This window comes from Talpa europaea (genome assembly GCF_964194135.1).
Source record: "Talpa europaea genome assembly, chromosome: 1".
In the NCBI taxonomy this organism is placed as follows: Eukaryota; Metazoa; Chordata; class Mammalia; order Eulipotyphla; family Talpidae; genus Talpa; species Talpa europaea.
The window spans coordinates 4,869,394-4,887,748 of record NC_140073.1 but is presented as its reverse complement, the minus strand read 5'-3'; positions in this window follow the sequence as shown (position 1 = coordinate 4,887,748).

Genomic DNA, 18,355 nt, shown 5'->3' with positions numbered 1-18,355 from the left:
CACCAGACAATAGAGACACCCCCCACCCCCACTCTGAAATCACCCCGCAGAGAGTGCCTGGCCAGGCAGCCGGGTGCACCCTCCCAACCCCTCCAGGAGCATGCTGGCGCCCTCCAGGCTGCTCTCAGGAGTATCCTGCACTTAGTCCACAGCCAGAATCACTCTGTGCTCCGCTTCCTGCTTTGTAAAACGGGTGTTTAAAACCAGCCTGGCTCCTAGAGTAATTTTCCGGTCTAAGCAGGTGATTCTGTTAAAGCCCTGGGGGCGTGCTCACCAGAGGGCCCCAGCCGGCAGCCCTGGGGTGAGGTGGGTGCTGGTGGGCGGCCTCAGGTGAGCAGCATGGCCTGTCTTGTGCTGATGAGCCCTGTTGTTTTAACAGCAGCTTATTTAATCAGCAAAACAGCTCCACTCAGGCCCTGTCCAATTTCACTGCCAAAGCCACAGAGACCAGAGAGATTCTGTAATTTGCCTAAGGGTGCCCAGCTAAGGAAGCAAAGAAGCTGGTTGTTTCAGGCACTGTCCTAGGTTTTGGGTACACAGCAGTCAACAAAACCCTAATCCCATGGAGCCTTTATTCCTATAAAGTCTGACCCCTGTTCTGCCCCCGAACCTCAAACATGAGACATCGTCACCACCCACCTCTGCTGTCTCTTTCTAGGGGGTCGGCGGCAGCAGCCAAGGAGAGCCAGCGAGAGGGGGTCCTTACAGAAAGCACCTGGCTCTAGGAAGCCCCTGCTTGCTCGGAGTCTTCGGCCAAAGACCACGAGGCAGAGAGTGGCCCCTCCAGTTGGAGGCTGGCCGTGCCCCAGACAGCTGAGCAGGTGGCCAGGCCATCTGCAAGGCTGAAGGTTTTCTCCCTGCTCACTCTGCTCTCCCTGCCTGGTCAGACTCTCAGGCCTGCCAGCCCCGCTGCCCTCGGGGTCACTTCCTTAACTGGAGGCGTCCTCTGGCTCCCCTGCCAGGCGTGGGTCTTCACACCTTCACTCAGTCACGCAACTCACTTCCCAAAAAACTGCGGCCGTGGGTTTCTCACCTCTGAGCCTTTTGAGCAGACCAGGTCAGGGCAGGATCCAGACAGACCCAGAGACCCAGGTTCCAACAGACTGGTCCCAGGGGTCTAACTGTCATGAAGCTTATCCAGAAATGCACTCAAATCCCTGGTCGGCTTAAAACCTTCTAGTGAAAAAGTCACACCCACCGGCAGGCCTCTGTAGGTTCCCAGCCTCGCCTCACTTATAATAAATATGTGGGATTCAAATCACACAGTGTGCTCTTTGATCCTCATGGAATTAAATTAAAAAACAGTAACAGAGAGAGAGCTACAAGATGCCAATACATTTCTAAGGGAACCATGGGTAAAAGAAGAAATCACCAAGAAGGGAAATATTTTGAACTGAATGAAAATATTTTAAAATGACATACCAAATTTTGTGGGATGAAGCTAAAGCAGTGATCAAGTAAAATTCCTGTCATTAAATGTTTCCCTTAGAAAGGAAGAAAGGTATAGATCAAACAGCTCAGATCCACTTTAAGAGACTAGAAAAACTAAACTTAAAATAGGTGGAAGCGATGAAATAATAAAGAGCAGAAATGGGAAAAATAGAAAGTTGGAAAATCAATGAAACCTGAAGCTGTTTCGTTGAGAAGATCACAAAATGTACAAGCCTCTAGCTATATTGATCAAGAAAACAAGAGAAAAGACACATTTCAACGTCAGGAATGGGAGAGGCATCACCAAGTCCCACAGACTTGGAATGATATGGGATATTATGTGCACTATTTTACCATCAGATAATTTGACAATTTAGATGAACTATAAAAAATTGCTTCAAGGACACAAACTACCAAAGCTCACTCATGAAGAAACAGATAACAGCATTAGCCTTATATATAGTAAAGAAACAGAATTTATGCTTTAAAATCTTCCCACAGAGAAAAACTCCAGGCCCAGATGGCCTCACTGGTGGGCTCTGCCAAATATTGAAGCCAGAAATAATATCAGTTTTACACAAGACTTCCCAGAAGATTAAAAAAGAAATTAGACTTCCCAGCTCATACTTTGAAACCAGTGTTACCTGATGCCAAAACCAGAAAACAGACATTAGAGGGAAAGACAGCTGTAAACCAGTATCTCTTGTGAACATAGACACAAAAATTCTTAACAGATATTTAGAAAATTGAACCCAACAATATATTCAATATATAAATGAGAGTTTATCCCAGGAACACCGGTTGGTTTAATATTTAAAATCTAGAGCAACAAATGAAATTGTTAACAAACTGTAGAAGAAAAGCATATGATTACATCAATAGATATGGGAAGGGCCTCTGACAAAACGCAGCCTTCATTCCTGATAAACAACTCAGCAAACCAGGAAGGCTAGGGACTCTCTCAGCCTAATAAAGGGCACCTAGGGAGACCTGGGGTAGCACCACACCTGGGGAAAGAGTGAATGCTTCCCTCTTAAGGTCAGGAACCCGGCCAGCATGAGCCTTGGTCAGTGCACTATGGCAAGAAGAATAAACAGAATATGTACAGATTAGGAAAAGGCATAAACTGACCTTATTCACAGATGACATCATGTAGGAATCCTAAGAAATCTAAACAAATGTTATTCAAACTATTGAGCTTATGAAGGCTGCAGGACACAAGGTCAGTGGGTGGCATTTCTGCACGCCGGGAACAGGCAGACACAGAGGAGTCTGACACAGGCCACTTAACAACAGCATGGGAAAATGTGATACCTAGGGATGGGTTCAAGCAAAGACAGACAAGATCTATGAGCTGAAAACTACAAACTATGCTGGCAGACTTGAAGAAATCCCAAACAGATGGAGAGATAGACTATTTTCATGGATTGGAAGACTCACTGTTTTCAAAAAATCAATTTTTCATAAATTAATCTGTAGATTTGAGGTCAGTCAAATGCAGTGGTTTGGTTTTTTGCTTTTTGTTGTTTTTTTTTTTTTTTTTTTTGGTATAAATCAACAACCTCATCCTAAAGTTTATATGAAAAAGCAAAGAACAAATTGGGACAGTTTTTGTTTGATATAAAGGAACTGAGTGTTCAGAAATAGGACCCTGCATGTAATATTAATTGATTTTCAGTGGTGAATAAATTAAATGGGGAAAGGATAACCTTTTCAACAAGCAATGCTGGCACAAGTAGGTAGGCGTAGGGAAGGAAGGGAGGGAGGGAAAAGAAACTCAGCCCTAATTCACACCATGGAGGAAATTAACTTTAAATGTATCATAGACCTGGGCCTCCCCGGTGGTGCAGCGGTTGAGCGCTGGGTTGCGAAGCTGCCCGCAGCCTCTGCAGCGCCGGTTCGATCCCCGGCTGCTCCCCGGCCACCGGAGGAGGGTCCCGCATGGCGCGTAGACCTCTCCTGCCGCCCGCTGCTCCCCTCAGCAGTGTCCTTCGGTCCTTCTGCCTGCTCTGCTCCCCGCTCTGGCTCTGGTGAATTCTCTCACCTTCCCGCACTTCTGACTGTACCCAGTGCTTGTATAAACTAAAACAAACAAACAAATAAAATAAATAAATAAATAAAACATGCCTCTATAAAAATAAATAAATAAATAAATGTATCATAGACCTAAAGGTAAAAGCTGACATCCCAGGAGAAAGTCTTAGAACCTTGGTTTTGGTAAAAATTTCTTAAATGAGACACAAAAATATGAACTAAAAAAGAACCCCCCGCCCCGATATTTTAGGCTTCACAAAAACGAAAAAATTTGCTTTCCAAAAGACACATCACACAAATGACCTGGCAGGTCGCAAAATTGGAGAAGACGTTTCTGAGCACTGTGCCTGACCCGGGACTTGAGGCTGGAGGAGATAAAGACACTTCAACTCAGCAATAAACAAGGGAGACCTGATTTTAAAACAGACAAAAGGTTTGAACATCTGATTCACCAGAGAATCTGTGGGTTCCAAATGAGCACAGGGAAAGACGACCCACATCTCCAGGAAAATGCTAATTAAAACCACAACAAATGCCACCACAGCCCACCACTACGGCAAAAATTAAAAAGACCAAGAGTAGGCGAGAGTGGGGAACAGATGTGGGACTGTAAAGTGGTACAACCACTTTGGAAAACAGGCTGGCAATTTCTTGAAGAGCTGCCCATCCGCACTGGCCAGCTTGGGTGGGGGACATTCGGTGGGAGGCCGGGAATTGGGCCGCAAGTCTTTGGGCCCATCTAGCGATAGGAAGACACGGCGAACTTGGTGCTGCTGCAGGTGTGACAGTGGACAGAGGTTTTTGAGACAGGTGAGCTCTTTTCCAAAAGGGGCAGTGAGGGTTGTGAACATAAAAGCCTGCAGAGACCAGGCAGGTTGAGACCTGAGGGTGGGAAGGGGTGGCTCTCCCAGGTGGACCACAAGGCCCTGTCAGCACCAGCCTGGGAATCTGAGTTCAACCTGCAGTCCCATCTAAACCAGGTTTATGCTGCTAAGGTAAACAAGCCAGGATGACCCCAATCCCACCTGGGGCACGTAGGTAAACAACAGGACACACTTGAACCATCCTGGGCCTCCAAGTTCAACCAACAGCCTAACTAAATCCAGCTTGTGGCTCCCAAGGCCCAGAACCATGTACTGCCCAGACTAGGCCTTGTTCTCTGAGGTTGAACAGTTGACCCCACCAAACCAGCCTGGGGCTTTGGCTCAGATCTGAAGCCCTATTTGAAGCACAGTGGGGCTCCTGGAACAAGATAGGCAAATGTAGCAAGCCTAGGCCTTCAAGTTTGACCATGAGGCCTCACCAAACCAGACTGGGGCTAAGACTTGGACCTGAGAGGCCTAGCAAGCAGCCTGGGGATAATGGGCTGAGCCAGCAGCATGCATACCTAGCCTAGGGCTCCTAGGTCAACCAGAAAGCCCCATCAGTGTGCGCCTGTGGGTCTGAATTCAATTTGCAACCCCAATTGAAGCAGGCTTAGGCTGCTAAAGCCTGTTAGCTAGTACGATCAGGACCCAGACTGGAACACATAGGTAAACCAGCAGACCCAAATCAAAGCAACCAGAACAGCATGGACAGAACCTTGGACTCCGAATTTGACCAGTTGCCCCCCCCCCAAACCAGCTTGGGGTTCTGAATTGGCCCTGAGGCTCTATCCTAAGCAGGCTGGGACTCCCAAGTCTCAAAAGCCAGCAGCACCCGAACTGAGCCTAGGACCACCAGGTTGACCAACAGGCCACCCTCAAACCACCCTGGGGCTCTGAGTTCAACTGAGAGCCCCACACAAACCATTCTGTGGCTCCTGAGGCCAGCAGTGGGTACAGGCTGTACCGAGCCTAGGATTACCAGGTCGACGAGCAGGCTCCATCAGCACCAGCCTGGGTCCGAGTTACACCTGCCGCTCATCGGAACCACGCTTATACTGCTGAGGGTCATTAGTCAGGATGAACTGAATCTTGTCTGGGGCATATATGCAAACCAGAGTCCCCCCTCAAACCACCCTGGGGCTCTGAGTTCAACCAAAATCTTACTAGAACCAGCCTTTGGCTCACAAGGCCCAGTAGCAGGCTCACCTTGGACCGAGACTCAGGCTCCTAGTGGAGCAGTTGGCCCCACCAAACCAGCCTGGGGCTCTGAATTACCCTGAAGCCGAATCCAAAGCAGGCTGGGGGACCTGAGAATCTATAGCCAAGAGCGCCCACATAGAGACTAGGCACCCATATAAATCAGAGGGCCCCATCAGACCAGCCAGGGGACGGAGATCAACCTGTAGCAAATTGCAACCAGGTTCACGTGGCTGAGGCCCTTTATCCAGACGATCAATCCGGTCCTGGCCCAGGGTACATAAGTAAACAAGCAGGCCCCATATGAACCACCTTGGGGCTCCCAGTTCAATTAAGAGTCCCACACGAACCAACTGACTGCTCTGATGCGAGGCAGCTGTCATTGGCAGTACAGAAACTTGATTTCTGAGGTTGACAGTTTGACCCAACCACACAAGACTGTGGCCCAAAATTGTTCAAAAGGCCCTGTCAGGGAAATGCAAATCAAAACTACCATGAGATACCATCTTACACCAGTGAGAATGGCACATATTAAAAAAACTAGCAACAACAAGTGTTGGCGAGGGTGTGGAGAAAAAGGAACTCTTCTGCACTGTTGGTGGGAGTGCAAACTGGTCCAACCACTATGGAGAGCTGTGTGGAGATTTCTGGACCTACTAAACATAGAGCTTCCATATGATCCAGCAATTCCACTCCTAGGTATTTACCCAAAGGACACAGAAACATCAATTCCAAAGAACACCTGCACCCCTATGTTTATAGCAGCACTGTTTACAATAGCTAAGCTTTGGAAACAGCCCAAATGCCCAAAAATAGATGACTGGATCAAGAAGATGTGGTCCATATACACCATGGAATATTACTCAGCATTCAAAAAAGATAAACACATGCAATTTGCAGCAACATGGATGGCGCTGGAAGGGATCATGCTCAGTGAAATAAGCCAAAAAGAAAAAGAAAAATACCGGATGGTCTCATTCATAGCAGGAATCTAGAAAACTTAAATAAGGGACCAGAAAAATGAATAACTATAAGAAAGCGAAAATCAAAATCAACAAAAAACTATGAACCAGAGACACTTTTTGGGGGGTGAGGGGTGGGAGGGGAGGGATTGGGGTCAGAATGGGGGGGTTGCAATTGTATGGGGAATATAAAAATAAAATTTATTATTTAAAAAAAAAAAAAAGGGCCCTGTCAGAGGCTATGGAGTAAGGAGAAACCACATCGACCACCTGGAGCTCCAAGTTTAAGTGAGAAACCCGTTATTACAAGTCTGTGGATCCGGAGGCCCAAGATCCAGCAACTCTCAGATAGAATGTCAAGATTCGAGGGCAAAGCACCCTGGGCATCACGGACCCCCACCAACAGCAGCCACAGGAATGAGCTTAGGGCTCCCAGTCTGACATTCACTCCCCAAAGCATCCCGAGGCCCCGATGGACCTGAAGATGCCTACCAAGCACACTGGGGGGTGCCCCAGACCTGAGCGGCGCAGCACCTGCACCTTGACTAGAGCTCCCAGGTTGACCAGCAGGCCCCACTGGCCGCAGCCTGCAGGTCCAAGGGAAACCTGTAGCCTATGTGAAGCAGAATTCTGCAGCCCAGCCCCATGTGCCAGGATGACCCGGACCCCCACTGGGGCCCTTCTGAAAACCCACAGGCCCCACTCGAACCACCCTGGGCTTCCCAGTTCACCCAACAACCCAACTGTAAAGGTAGGACAGGGCACAGTGCAGGTTTTCTGATCCCATGCAGACCGGGTAAAGGAGAAGTCAGAGTCCTTAGTGGGTTTTTGCAGGTCTTTTATTGGGGTTCACCAGGCATATGGCAGGCAGGGGTGCTGGGGGGCTGGGAGGCTGGCAGGCCTCCAGGAGGCCTGCCAGCCTCCCAGCCCCCAGCAAGTCTTCACTCTATCTGGGCTCTCTGGCGTTCGTTCTGCTGCTTCTCGGCTTCTCTTTCGGCTTCTGCTTCAGCTTCTGCTGGCGTCCCCGTGACGCTGCCCTTAAAAGTACAGTCTTAGCCCAGGTGTACCCACTCCAGGTGCCCGCCATCAGGCATGCATTCAGGATCACAGGGTTCCCTTATCTATCCTGATGGCGGGAGGGCAGAAAAGCCTGATTTTTTACCTTACCCTACACCAACTCAAACCAGTTTTGGCTCCCGAGTCTCCGAATCTGGCACAGCTGGACTGAGCCTTGGACCTTGGGGTTGACCAGTTGACTCAAGCCCACTGGCCTGGGGTCGCAACATGGACTTCAAGCCATAGTAGAAGCACCCTGGGAAACATGGACCCTACTGCCAGCAGCCATAGGAACGGGCCTAGGGCTCCTGACCCCACATTTACTCCCCAACGCAGCCTGGGGCCCCGACTTGAACCTCAAGCCCCAAACCAAACACACTGGGGCACACCTGACTAGGGCACCCGCACCCTGACTAGGGCTCCCCACACACCAGCCTTCGGTGCCTGAGGCCGAGCAGCCATCATCTCCTGGACAAAGTCCCAGGATCCAGGGTCGAGGTCGACAGTGAGCCTCACGAAGCAGCCTATGGCTGCATTGATACTGAGGCCTTGGCTGAGGCAGCACTGGGCTTCCAGACACCCCAGCCTCTACAGAGCAGGAAGCCCTGGGCTCCCAGGTTGACCAACAGGCCCAACAAGCCACAGCATGCAGATCTGAGGAACCAGTGGGCCCTAGTCAAACCACACTGGGGCTCCCAGTCCACACGACAGAACCACGGGAACCGGCTTCAGATGAGTTGGGGCCAGAGTGCCAGACAACTGCCTCAGCAACCAGGCTGAACTGGGGCCAGCCTAGAGGTCAACCTCCAGAGCCGCCAGACTGCAATGGGGACTGCTGCATTCGACCACCTCAGCCTCCAGGATGAACTGGGGCAGACTGCTGGTCGATCTACTCAGCTTCTAAGCTGACATGGGGCCGGCCAGCGGGTGGACCTCCACAGCTGGCATCAGATAGCCTGATTGGACTCAGCTCTGCCTGGAGTCTAGAGGTTGAGTAGCAGGCCGGCCTAAGCTAAGAGCAGAGGTTAAGGAGGTTGACCTGCAGACCCGCTATAGCTCAGCCTGAGGCTGAGTGGGTCAACCTACAGGTCGGCCCCAGCTCGGCCCCAGCTCGGCAGGGAGCCTGACTGAGGGGGTCGACTTGTAATTCGGTCCCAGCTCGGCCTGGAGGATGAGGGGGTGAACCTGCAGGGAAGAGGAGGTCGACCTGAAGGCCGGCCCAGTCCCAGCCTGGGGGCTGAGGAGGTCAACCTGCAGTCCAGCCCCACCCAACCTGGGGGTTGAGGAGATCGACCTGCTGTCTGCCTCAGCGTGGCCTTAGGGCTGAGGAGGTCGACCTGCAAGCCAGCACGGCCTGGGGGCTGAGGAGGTCGACCTACTCGGTGCCCCTGCACCACCTGGGGGCTAAGGAGGTCGACCTGCAGTGCACCTCAGCCCGGCCTGGGGACTGAGGAGTTCAACCTGCTGGCTGGCCCCAGCCCAACCAGGGGGTAGAGAAGGTCGACCTGCTGGCAGATCCCAGGACAGCCTGGGAGCTGAAGAGGTTGACCTGTGGGCTGGCCCAAGCCCGGCCTGGGGGCTGAGGAGGTTGACCTGCTGGCTGGACCCAGCACGACCTGGGGTTGAGACGTTTGACATGCTGGGCGCTCCTGTCCCGCCGGGGTCCTGAGGAGGTCGACCTGCTGTCCGCCCAGACCGGGCTGGGGGCTGAGGATGTCGACCTGCAGGCCGGACACAGCCCAACCTGGGGGCTGAGGAAGTCGACCTGCAGGCTGGCCTCAGCTCGGCCTAGGGGCTGAGGAGGTCGACCTGAAGGCCAGCCCCAGCCTGCCCTGAGACTGAGGAGGTGGACTTGCTCTCCACACCAGCCCTGCCTGGGGGCTCTGGATTTGGACCTGCTGCCTGGCCCCAGCCTGGCCTGGGGACTGAGGAGTTTGACCTCCTGGCCGGATACAGCCCAACCAGGGTGTAGAGAAGGTCGACCTGCTGGTGGGTCCCAGCCCAGCCTGGGGGCTAGAGAGGTTGACCTGCAGGCCTGCCCCAGCCCAGCCTGGGGGCTGAGGAGGTAGATCTGCAGGCTGGTTCTAGCCCGGCCTGGGGGCTGAGGAGTTCGACCTGCTGTACACAACAGCCCTGCCTGGGGGCTGAGGAGGTCAACCTGCAGTCTGGACACTGCCCGGCCTGGGGGCTGAGGAGGACGACCTGCTGGTCACCCCAGGCCCACCTAGGGGCTGAGGAGGTCTACCTACTGTCCGCCTCAGCCCGGCTTGGGGGCTGAGACGTCGACCTACAGGCCCGACCCAGCGCAGCCTGGGGGCTGAGGAGTTCGACCTGCTCTCCGCACAGCCCGGGCTCGGGACTGAGGAGGTCGACCTGCAGGCCGGACCCAGCCCAGCCTGGGAGCTGAGGAGGTCGACCTCTGGCTGGAATCAGCCCAACCAGGGGGTAGAGAAGGTCGACCTGCTGGTCGGTACAAGCCCCGCCTGGGGCCTGAGGAGGTAGACATGCAGGCCGGCCCCAGCCAGCCCTGATACTGAGGAGGTGGACCTGATCTCCTCCCCAGCCCGGCCTGGGGCCTCTGGATTTGGACCTGCTGCCCGGCCCCAGCCCGGCCTCGGGGCTGAGGAGGTGGACCTGCTGTCTGCCTCAGCCAGGCCTCCTGGCTGAGGAGGTCGACCTGATGGCGGGCCCCAGCCAGCCTGGGGGCTAAGGAGGTGCATCAGCATGCTGGTCCTAGCCCAGGCTGGGGTGGGGGGTGTGTGTCTATGGAGGTCGACCTGCAGGCCGGCCCCAGCCCAACCTGGGTGCTGAGGAGGTCGACCTGCTGGCTGGTCCCAGGCCAACCTGGGAGCTGAAGAGGTTGACATGTAAGCCAGCCCAAGCCCAGCCTGGGGGCTGAGGAGGTTGATTTGCTGGCTGTCCCAGCCCGGCCTGGGGGCTGAGGAGGTCGACCTCCTGGCCGGACCCAGCCCAACCAGGGGGTAGAGAAGGTGGACCTGCTGGCCTGTCCCAGCCCAGCCTGAGGCCTGGGAGGTTGACCTGCAGGCCAGCCCCAGCCTGTCCTGGGGGCTGAGGAGGTTGACCTGCTGTCCGCCTCAGCCCGGCCTGGGGCTGAGGAAGTCGACCTGCTGTCCAGACCCATCGCAACCTGGGGGTTGAGGAGGTCGAACTACTGGTCGGCCCCAGTACAGTCTGCGAGCTGAGGATTCCACCTCAGGCCGGCCCCAGCCCAGCGGGGGGCTATGAGTTCCACCTGCAGGTTGGCTCCAGCCCAGCCTGGGGGCTGGGGAATTCGTCCTGCTGGCCGACCGCAGCCCAGCCTGGGGGCTGAGGAGGTCAATCTGCCGGCCGCTTCAGCCTGGCTTTGGGGCTGAGGAGGTCAAACTGCCTGCCCGCCCCAGCCTGTCCTGGGGGCTGAGGAGTCGACCTACCTCTCAGCCCCAGCCTGGGCTGAGGAGGTCAACATACTGGGCGCCCCTGCCCTGCCTGGTGGCTGAGGAGGTCGACCTGCTTTCCACCTCAGCCCAGGCTGGGTCTGAGGAGGTCTACCTGCTGTCCACCTGAGGCCGGCCTGAGGGCTGAGATCAACCTGCTGGCGGCCACAGCCCAGCCTGGGGGCTGAGGTGGTCGACCTACTGGCTGGCCCCAGCACAGCCTGGGGGCTGATGAGTTTCACCTGCAGGCAGGCTCCAGCCCTGCCTGGGGGCTGAGGAGGTCGACCTGCTGGCTGGCTCCCACCTGGCCTGACGGCTGAGGAGGTAGACATGGTGTCTGCTTCAGCCCGACCTGGGGGCTGAGGTGGTCGACCTGCTGGCCGGCCCCAGCCCAGCCTGGGGGCTGAGGACTTCGACCTGCCTGCCGGCCTCAGCCCGTCCTGGGGGCTGATGTGGTCGACCTACCTCCTGGCCCCAGCCCGGCTTGGGGGCTGAGGAGGCCAACCTGCAGGCGGCCCCAGCCTGGCCTTGGGTCTGAGGAGGTCGACCTGCTGGCTGGCCCAGCCAGCCTGGGAAGCTGAGGAGGTGGACCAGCAGGCCGGCCCCAGCCCAGCCTGGGGGCTATGGAGGTTGACCTGCAGGCCAGCCCCAGCCCATCCTGGGGCCTGAAGAGGTCAACCTGCAGTTCGAGCCCAGCCCAACCTGGGGGCTGAGGATGTCGACCTGCAGGCCAGCCCCAGCCAGCCTGGGGCTTAGGAGGTGAACCTGCGGCCTGCTCCAGCCCAGCCTGGGGGCTAAGGGTGTATAATGGAGGGCATTCCCAGCTTAGTGTGGAGGCTGAGTGGGTCTACCTGCAGGCTGGTTCCAGCTCTGCCTGGATCTGAGAGGGTCCACCTGCAGGCTGGTCCCAGCTCGGCCTGGAGGCTGAGGTGGTCAAACTGCTGGCCAGCCCTAGCTCTGCCTGGAAGGTATGATGTACCAGCAGCCTGGCACAAGCTAATCCTTGAGGCTGAGGAAGTCAATTAGCCTGTCAACCCTATATCAGCCTTGAGGTTGAGGTGCTCTACCAGCAGGCTGGTACAAGCTCAGCCTGGTGCCTGGGGATGTGACCTAGGAGACCAGCCGCAGCTCTTCCTGGAGTCTTAGGAAATCGACCAGCAGGCCTGCCTCTGCTACCCTGTAGACTGAGAAAGTCAACCCGCAGCCCAGCCCCTGCTTAGCCTGGAGGCTGAGGGCTTGGACATTGGTCAGACCTGCAGCCCACCACCTCAGCCTCCAGGATGATCTGGGGCCTGCCTCTGGTGGACCTCCTCAGCCTCCAGGCTGAGCCTGGGCCAGTCTGTTAGTTGACCTCCTCAGCCTCCTGGTGAGGTAGACCTTTTTGTCGTCCACTTGGGCCCCGATTGTTTTGCCCACTGTGTAGGCATTTAGCAGAAGCCCTGGTGCAGGAAGAGTCGTTGGACTCTGTGGATGTTGAGATGGCCCTGGGGTCCAGACCGCCGCTATACAACACCCTGGGGGGAGAAATGGCTGTGGTGCCTTGGGATACGCTGCCCTCAGAATGCAAGCCCAGCCATGGTCACCACGATGAGCTGGGCCTACACAGGCGGCTCGAGGCCACCCGGTCATGTTGTCCACGGACAGCTGCAGAATCCTCCCTGCCACACAACCCTCCCCATCTGCCACTCATCTGCGAGCTACTGTCCTGCAAACAGCCTCTCCGAGCCTCAGTTTCCTCCTGTGTACAAGGGGAACAATCATAGTTCTGATCACATAAGCTTTTAGGAGGACTCACCGACTTTGGGTAGAGCACATAGACCAGTCCTGGGCAAACAGAGAATGCCTGTTAATGATGGAGTCATCACTGTCATCAACACCATTCCTGAGGCACGTGAGATACACGTGGCAGCCCCCAGGGCTAGTGTGAGAAGGCGCAGGGCACCTGAGGGCTCACTCCTCATCCACACTCTGAGAAAAACATATAGGCTTGGGGAGAGGGCTGTGTCTTTCTGTGTTTCTGTTCTGGGTGACTCGGGGCTCGCACATGGAATGCCAGCACCCAACTTTACTCACACAGACCCACACCTGCACGCGTGCATACACACACGTATCTGGAACATGTGCAGCAGCACCAGAGCCCAAGTTCTCACAGTTTGAGAGAACAGAGGGCAAGTTTGTGCCCCTGTAGGGAAGTGGTGGCCACTTGCTGCCCTCCCTCTGCCTCTGGCTCACTTGCAGCCTCCACTCTGCCCCTTCTCTGCCAATGCAGGCCCCAGGTCAGGGGGGAGTCAGGAATTGGTGCAGGCTGGGTTGAGTTGCAGACGCCAAGACACCAGGAGGTGTGGGGCGGGAGCTGGGCGTGGGGGCCCATGTCTTGGGACATTTGCCTGGAGGAACTGGGAAGGGAAATAGCCTGAGGTGGAGCCTGCTGCTTGGGCTGAGGGTGCCCCTAGGGAATGCTGGACAAAGGGCAGGAAACGCTGGGAGAGCTGCACTGAGCATTTTGGAGATATCACATAAAACTTGTGACTTCAACAAAAGGTGGTAATTGGCATCTTGGGGCTCACAAGATGAGGCTGGCAGTTTCTAGGCTGCTTGGCCACTGCCCCCCAACAGAAGCTCATTAGAGGCACTGCCAGCTGCCAGGCCTCGGGAGTCCCACATCGGTTCGAGTGGGGCTGTCAGGTGAAATGGAGCACCAGGGTCATTCTGTTGTAGAGCAACCCCTATACAAAATGGGGTGCCTGACTGTGGGTCCTCACCCGCGCGCTTAAAAGGACTTATCCATGCTCTACTGCAGGCACACGTGAAAGGTTAATAAAGGTTTATTGACAAGGGAAGGGGAAAGGAGGAAATGTACAGCTCAGGGAGAAAAGTGGGAGACAAAGTTTTAAATGAGTCCTACCCGATCCGCCAATCAGGAATCCCAAAATGGCGCTCTGAGAGCTGGCCGCCAGCCAGGAGTGGTGAAGCCAGGAGGCGAGCAACAGCGAGCCAGCCCAAAAACCACGTGTTTGGTTTTTATACCCAACTGGCTGCCCAACTCCACCCTCAGGTCCCAGCCACCCTCCCTTGGTGGTGATGGGATGTGTCTTTCCCAATGTCTTGATGGCTTTAGTCTGGAGTGGGGGTGGGGTCCACAAAGCCTGTATGGGATTAGCTCAGGGCATCATTTTCCCCTAACAATTCGAGTGGGAATCGCTGGTTTTCAGAAGTGTCCCAGGCGGGGTCTGGTCATCCTGGCAAACAGAGCTGGGCTGCGGAAGCCTGGTTCGGATGAGGCTACCAGTTTCCCATAGACCCCCAGGCTGTGGCTTGTGGGGCCTGCTGGTCGACCTGGGAGCCCAGGGCTCCCTGCTCTGCAGAGGCTGGGGTGTCTGGAAGTCCAGTGCTGCCATGCCCAAGGCTTTGTTATCAACTGTAGCCTGAGGCTGCTTTGGTGGTGCTCACTGGCTGACCTGGACCTCAGTCTGGGAGATGCCTGCTGCTAGGCCTAGGCCTCAGGCGCCGATGGCTAGTGTGTTGGGCGCTGGCCACTGAACGAGCCCTGGTCTGGTGCTGACTGGGCCTGCGTGTCGACCTGGGAGCCCTAGTCAAGGTGCAGGTGCTGCAGTGCTCGGGGCCGGCCTTCAGGTGGACCTCCTCAGCCTCCTCTTAACAACAGTCTGCACCTCACAAAATCAAAGAGACAGCTCTGCTGGAGGATTAAGGATGCAGCTAAACCAGCACAATGCTTCAGCGAGAGGCTGGTATCCTGGAATAAAGCTGAGAACCCCGGGGGCAGCAGCCAGGAGCCCAAGGAGGAGCCGCAGGCACTGGCTGCAGGGCCGGGCGCAGTCCTCACACCGCCTTATAAAATGTGGCAGTTTCTCACTGCGGGCAAGACCCTCCTCAGAGCAGGGCAAAGTTGAGCCTGTCTGAGCAGCTCGTGTGCTGACGACTCTGGTTCTGATGGCTGGTTAACATGTCTCCGTTGAATTTTAACATGAAATATCTTTTTGACACAGCAAGGAGAGCGAAGTCCCTTTGGTGAAGGCAGGCCAGACTTGTAGGAGCCTCCAGGCACATGAAAGGGAAGCAGAGCCGGAGCCGGGCGGGCTGCCCGGCGCTCTCCTTGACCTACTTAGATAGAGGGATCTGCTCCCAGCTGGAGGAGCCCAGGCCAGGGCTCCAGGGTAGCCGGGCAGGAGGGGCCTGTGCTCTGGGCCCCGACAGCTCACACCAGTTACAGTCATACGCTCGCTCGCCCCCTGCCCGAGACGGTGCCCAGCCAGCAGACCCCCTCCCCCACCTCCCCCTCGTCACCTCCATGTGGGTGGTGGCCGCAGTGGGCAGCCCGGCATCTCCTGCTCCCAGGGATCAGCAGCCTCAAGGCCAGTGGGAAATACTTCTCAACTCAGCCAACCCGGAAGTGCCACGGCGGAAGCAGAGCAGGCTCCGCAGCTGAGGGCCCGCTGGGCCCGGGGAGGGGCCACAAGTCCTGCCACAGAGGTGGGAACGGGGACTCCAGAAATTCACCAGGGCGAAGACTGCTTCCTGTCCCAGAGAACCTTCTGGCTACACAGAGTTGATGCTGAGTTGGGTCCAGAGGGAGCGGCGGCTGAGCTGGCCACATCAGGAAATTGGGCTCTGACTTGGGGTCCCCCTAGGGACACGCTGAGCTAGGAGAGGGGTGGTGCTGCAGCTCAAGAAGGACAGGATGTGAGGAAAGCAGCTGCTGACCTCGGGGGAGCAGAGCCGGCAGAGGGGCCGGTGCCGAGACAGGGACGGATGAGGCAGGGAGGCTTCCAGTGACTTCCTGGGATCCTTTGCTCCCACAAGGTTTTGGCCCACCCTGAAGTCAGGTGGGAGTTGGAGTCCTGATTCTGCTACAGTGTAGCTGTGTGACCTAGATTCATCCCTCTGTGCCTCAGTTTCCACAACTATAAAAATGGGTAAAATGGCATGCCTCGTTGCAAGAGCTGTTGGAAGGAGTAGATGAGCTAATACAGGACAGAGCTTAGGACAGTGACCAAAACATGATAAAAACTCAATGACCATTTGGCATCATCATCACCACAATCAACACCACACATCACCACCACCACCTCCGCCAAATCCAACACCATCATCATCACCTGCACAGTCCCCACCATTGTCATTATCGTCGTCATCACCACCGGTCTCACCACCACCATCATGGTTAAGCACCCTCAGCTGGTGGGGAGGGGGAGTCCTGAGTTGAGCTGTGACCACATTTGGGGCACATTTAGAAGAAATGAGTGGGGGTTACTGTGTTGCCCACTGGACAGTAGCTCCGACTTTCAGAACTGCTAGGAACAGCCATTTGGAACAAGCAGCAGCCAGGAGACCATTTCTTCAGAGGTTCTGGAGGAGTTGGCGTTCCAGGTGCCACGTGTGTTGGGGCTTCCATTGTCCACACCTGGATACTTGCTGACCAGCGATTGCCCCTCAGAGAACTGTGCCATCTTGGCCTAGACAACCTTGCAGTGGCGGGGGGAGGGCTGTTATAAGGTCAGGACTAGCCACAGTGCAGGTTTTCTGATCCCATGCAGACCGGGTAAAGGAGGAGTCAGAGTCCTCAGTGGTTTTGCAGGTTTTTTATTGGGGTTCACCAGGCATATGGCAGGCAGGGGTGCTGGGGGGCCAGGAGGCTGGCAGCCCTCCCAGCCCCCAGCAGATCCTCACTATCTGGGCTCTCCGGCCTTCTCGGCTTCTCTTTGGCTTCTTGGCTTCTATTGGCGTCCCCATGACACCGCCCTTAAAAAAAGCACAGTCTTAGCGCAGGTGTACCCACTTCAGGTGCCCGCCATCAGGCATGCATTCAGGATCACAGGGTTCCCTCATCTATCCTGATGGCAGGAGGGCAGAAAAGCCTGATACCTTTTACCTTACCCTACAGCTGTGGTGCCCTTTTCACGGATGAACAAATCGAGACTCAGCTAGCCCAGATTCAGAGGCCATGAACACCATGGGCCCAGGTGCCCTGCCTGGGCACCGGCCTGCCCGGGCACTGCTGGGAACACACTGGCTTGGGACTGGCCACCAGCCAGCCCCTGGGGCTCCTCCAGCAGGCAGGGCTGCATGGAAGTGTTGGGGTACAGGAGACAGAGAAGAGTGGAGGAGGGTGGGTTTGGGCCAGGGGCTGGTGCACGGGCACTCGGGCAGAAAGAAGAGCAGACCTGGTGAGAAGGACTCAGGGCATCTCAGCAAGAGCCGCTCGTGTGGGCTGGGCTGGGACATGCGAAGGAGGAGGCAGCCAAGCGAAGGCTCTGAAGCTGAGCTGCAGAGAGGAGGCCTGGGGCCTCTGTCTTGTCTATGGAGCACTGAGGAGTCTTTGAAGGATTGCAGGAAGAGCAGGAGCTGGAGGCTGGCAGATGCCTTCAAAGGGGCCAACCCAGAGTATCCTCCAGGAGCGTGAGGGCCTCAGAGAACTCTACAGGAATGAAGGAGGGCGGAGGGTGGAGGCCTGTAGCTCCCTGACACTGTGTCCCAAGTTCTGGAAGCTCTGGAGGCCTGAGCAGACCTGGTTGGTTGAGGCTGCCACCTCCTCCAGCCGCCTGCCTGGATTCAGCCACCTGGCTGCCCCACCCCCACCCTCTAGCAGGGCCTTTGCTGAGTCACGGCGGGTGAGCACGCCAGCCTGCCCTTTCTCCCGCCTGGCCTGGGACCAGAGGCAGCTGCTGTCTCCACAGGACCTCAGGGGCTGGGAGGAACCACGAAAAACCTGCCGCACGATCTGGCCAGAAAGATGGCCAGATGCATTCCCAAGTCCAAAAACACAAACCCCATTGGCAAACACCTCACCTGTGCCCACTTTCCGGACCTAGGCCACCTCTCGAGCAGTGAGCCCGGCTGCTCCTTGAGGCCAGCAGGCGCCTTCCACCACGAGCCTCGCCGCATCTCTCCTGCTGTCACCTCTCCTCCCTGTTCCCTGGCCTTCTCCAGTCACACTCGCACCCAGGCACCCCTGGGCCAACAAGCACATGCCCCACCCCTCCTCCCTGGGCAGGACAGCTCGTGATGCCATCCCCAGGACACGTGGCCTCCTTTGTGGGTCCCCCACCCCACTCTAGCCATTCCTAGGCATCTGCACAAAACCCAGCTGCTCCCTGCCCCACCCCCTTACCTGGCCAAGTCTCCTCCTCACCAAGCCAGTCCCTGGTTCACTCTGTGCCTGCAGTGGGATGTGGCTGGGGGAACAGGCCACGTGCCCGTGGGCCCACATACTCCACCCCCATGCTCCAGGGGCACCCCGGCAGCCTGCAGTTTCCCCAGTCCATTCCTTCTTCCAGAACCATCCACACCTCCCACTCTCAACTGCCAGTTTTGCTGCTGATTGCACAGACCTGTCCCCTACCCTCATGTCTACCAA